The sequence below is a fragment of the Bombus affinis genome, unplaced genomic scaffold (genome assembly GCF_024516045.1).
Source record: "Bombus affinis isolate iyBomAffi1 unplaced genomic scaffold, iyBomAffi1.2 ctg00001171.1, whole genome shotgun sequence".
NCBI lineage: Eukaryota > Metazoa > Arthropoda > Insecta > Hymenoptera > Apidae > Bombus > Bombus affinis.
The window spans coordinates 19250-22946 of record NW_026109601.1 but is presented as its reverse complement, the minus strand read 5'-3'; the positions used below and the strand labels follow the sequence as shown (position 1 = coordinate 22946).

The following is a 3697-nucleotide window of genomic DNA, read 5'->3' as shown; positions in this document are numbered from 1 at the left end:
AAGACCTTCTACAAAGTTTCGATTTTTTCGTTGGGACTTTGAAAAATTTCCGTATCGAACACGTTTTTTCGAGTTATCTCGCTTAAAAGTGTTACAAGGTAGGAATATTTTTGCACAAATGGACGTATCTCGACGTTTTACGTCGGGATTAAGCGTTTATTTGGTCGCTGGAACGTTTTCTAGAAACGGAACTATGCGACGGGACGTTGGGACTTTGAAGAAGTTCGGCCGGTGCGAAAAGTCCGAAATGGTTATTTCGAGTTATTTCGTTAAAAAGCGTTATAAGGTATAATTTTTTTGACAGGGATCGTTATATCTCTATTAAATACAATCGGATTAAACATTTTTGTCGAATTTTTTGAAAAATTAGCTTCCGTCGGACTGATACGACTGGGATATTTTTGCAATTTTTTCGTTAATTAATGTTACAAGGTATATATCTTTTTACATATTTCGTGTTATTTTAACGTGTTTTAATCGATTATAAAGTTATTTTTCGTCCATAGTCGATAAAACTGTATGTTTACTGATGCAATTTTTCGGTGAAAAAAAAATTAATTTTTTGGTAAAAATGCATTTATAATATGTTAATAATGCTTGTGGTAAAATATTTCGATGGTTGGATATCGCCTTTATATAGTAGTTATTGAACGTGCGAGCGACTAAGTTCCAGCGTCCCTTCCGAACGGTACGTTGCTACGGAGGTTTTGCACCATAAGCGCGCGGCCGCTAGCCCGACCGGCGCCGGCCTTCCGGCCGGCCCCTTGGTATCTATAAGAGAAGCGTCGAGCCGGACGGTTCGGTCGGAACAGCGCTGGGCGCGTGGCTATTCTACGGCCTCGGTTGAGAATTCAGTCACCGCTCCTCGAGTCTTAGTGTATTTTACGCTATTTCTCGACTGTTCCTCCGTTCTCGTACTGGTTTTTTCTCTACACTGCTGCGCCGCGGGTCGAAGTCTAGGACGTAATGACCGTTAACGTGGCAAGCTTCCCCTTAGTCGGGAAGCTGGTGACCTGTGTGCACGTATTTGACAAAAGTTGGATGCGTGTGTGCTTGTACTTACGGAGTAGCCATTCTTGCAGAGACCATCGGTTGTAAGCTATTTGTAGCTGCACGATGGTCCTTTTGGCGTTCTGTAGAGTGCGTTATCTTCTGGTAACGCGTCTCTACAGAGGTGTTGAAGCTTATAAAAGAATATTCTTACGGTATGTCCAGCATGCGTATACGTGCTTTACCGCTAAGTTATATTCTACGAGAGAAGTTGGAGGAGAAAAGTTACAAACAGAAATAATTCTGTGAAGTATGAATCTTTGTATCGATATATGATGGTGAGAGAGGAGGAGAATTAAAGTGGCTGAGTGACGTTGTTACTGAACCATGGAACGTTGCTCTCTAAGTCATATTACATATATATATAAAATGAAAAGTCTCGTCGTACGGTGCTTACGTCCCACCTACGACACAGAGAGAACTTTTAAACGAAAATGCTGGTTTTTGGGAATATATTATAAGATCCCTGGTTGATCCTGCCAGTAGTCATATGCTTGTCTCAAAGATTAAGCCATGCATGTCTCAGTACATGCCGCATTAAGGTGAAACCGCGAATGGCTCATTAAATCAGTTATGGTTTCTTAGATCATACCTACATTTACTTGGATAACTGTGGTAATTCTAGAGCTAATACATGCAAACAGATTCCGACCAGAGATGGTAGGAATGCTTTTATTAGATCAAAACCAATCGGTGGCGGATGGCTCGTCTGTCCGTCCATCGTTTGTTTTGGTGACTCTGAATAACTTTGTGCTGATCGCATGGTCATCTAGCACCGGCGACGCATCTTTCAAATGTCTGCCTTATCAACTGTCGATGGTAGGTTCTGCGCCTACCATGGTTGTAACGGGTAACGGGGAATCAGGGTTCGATTCCGGAGAGGGAGCCTGAGAAACAGCTACCACATCCAAGGAAGGCAGCAGGCGCGCAAATTACCCACTCCCGGCACGGGGAGGTAGTGACGAAAAATAACGATACGGGACTCATCCGAGGCCCCGTAATCGGAATGAGTACACTTTAAATCCTTTAACGAGGACCAATTGGAGGGCAAGTCTGGTGCCAGCAGCCGCGGTAATTCCAGCTCCAATAGCGTATATTAAAGTTGTTGCGGTTAAAAAGCTCGTAGTTGAATCTGTGTGTCACAGTGTCGGTTCACCGCTCGCGGTGTTTAACTGGCATTATGTGGTACGTCCTATCGGTGGGCTTAGCTCCTCGCGGGCGGTCCAACTAATATCCCATCGCGGTGCTCTTCACTGAGTGTCGAGGTGGGCCGATACGTTTACTTTGAACAAATTAGAGTGCTTAAAGCAGGCTACCTTCGCCTGAATACTGTGTGCATGGAATAATGGAATAGGACCTCGGTTCTATTTTGTTGGTTTTCGGAGCCCCGAGGTAATGATTAATAGGGACAGATGGGGGCATTCGTATTGCGACGTTAGAGGTGAAATTCTTGGATCGTCGCAAGACGGACAGAAGCGAAAGCATTTGCCAAAAATGTTTTCATTAATCAAGAACGAAAGTTAGAGGTTCGAAGGCGATCAGATACCGCCCTAGTTCTAACCATAAACGATGCCAGCCAGCGATCCGCCGAAGTTCCTCCGATGACTCGGCGGGCAGCTTCCGGGAAACCAAAGCTTTTGGGTTCCGGGGGAAGTATGGTTGCAAAGCTGAAACTTAAAGGAATTGACGGAAGGGCACCACCAGGAGTGGAGCCTGCGGCTTAATTTGACTCAACACGGGAAACCTCACCAGGCCCGGACACCGGAAGGATTGACAGATTGATAGCTCTTTCTTGATTCGGTGGGTGGTGGTGCATGGCCGTTCTTAGTTGGTGGAGCGATTTGTCTGGTTAATTCCGATAACGAACGAGACTCTAGCCTGCTAAATAGACGTAACTTATGGTATCTCGAAGGCCCCCGGCTTCGGTCGGTGGGTTTTTACTACCAACGTACAAACAAATCTTCTTAGAGGAACAGGCGGCTTCTAGCCGCACGAGATTGAGCAATAACAGGTCTGTGATGCCCTTAGATGTTCTGGGCCGCACGCGCGCTACACTGAAGGAATCAGCGTGTTTTCCCTGGCCGAAAGGCCCGGGTAACCCGCTGAACCTCCTTCGTGCTAGGGATTGGGGCTTGCAATTATTCCCCATGAACGAGGAATTCCCAGTAAGCGCGAGTCATAAGCTCGCGTTGATTACGTCCCTGCCCTTTGTACACACCGCCCGTCGCTACTACCGATTGAATGATTTAGTGAGGTCTTCGGACTGGTGCGCGGCCAATGTGATAAGCATTGCCGATGTTACCGGGAAGATGACCAAACTTGATCATTTAGAGGAAGTAAAAGTCGTAACAAGGTTTCCGTAGGTGAACCTGCGGAAGGATCATTAACGATATAACACAAAAACTTAAAGAATTTGACTTGAACACTTGAAAAATACGAAACTGTATAAGTCGGTAAGGAGCCGTACTCCTCCTATATCGACGAACCAAAGTATATACGACGTATCAACAAGCTATATACTTTAACAAAGAACAGTTAAATTCGCCCGGAGCGTGGCTTACTCCGTTGGCAAAATGATGAAAAGACATAAGGAGGAGACGACCCTCCAGCTACGAAACTATATGAAGAGAAGGTGGCACTCTCTCTC

At 45.3% G+C, this 3697-nt stretch overlaps 1 non-coding gene across 1 annotated transcript; it reads left to right on the top strand.

The window, feature by feature from the left end:
- The first annotated feature begins 1513 nt into the window (after window positions 1-1513).
- Window positions 1514-3436, top strand: LOC126928625 (small subunit ribosomal RNA). Its single transcript, XR_007716861.1, has one exon. It is a non-coding gene; the product is annotated as a small subunit ribosomal RNA (ribosomal RNA).
- Window positions 3437-3697: the final 261 nt, after the last annotated feature.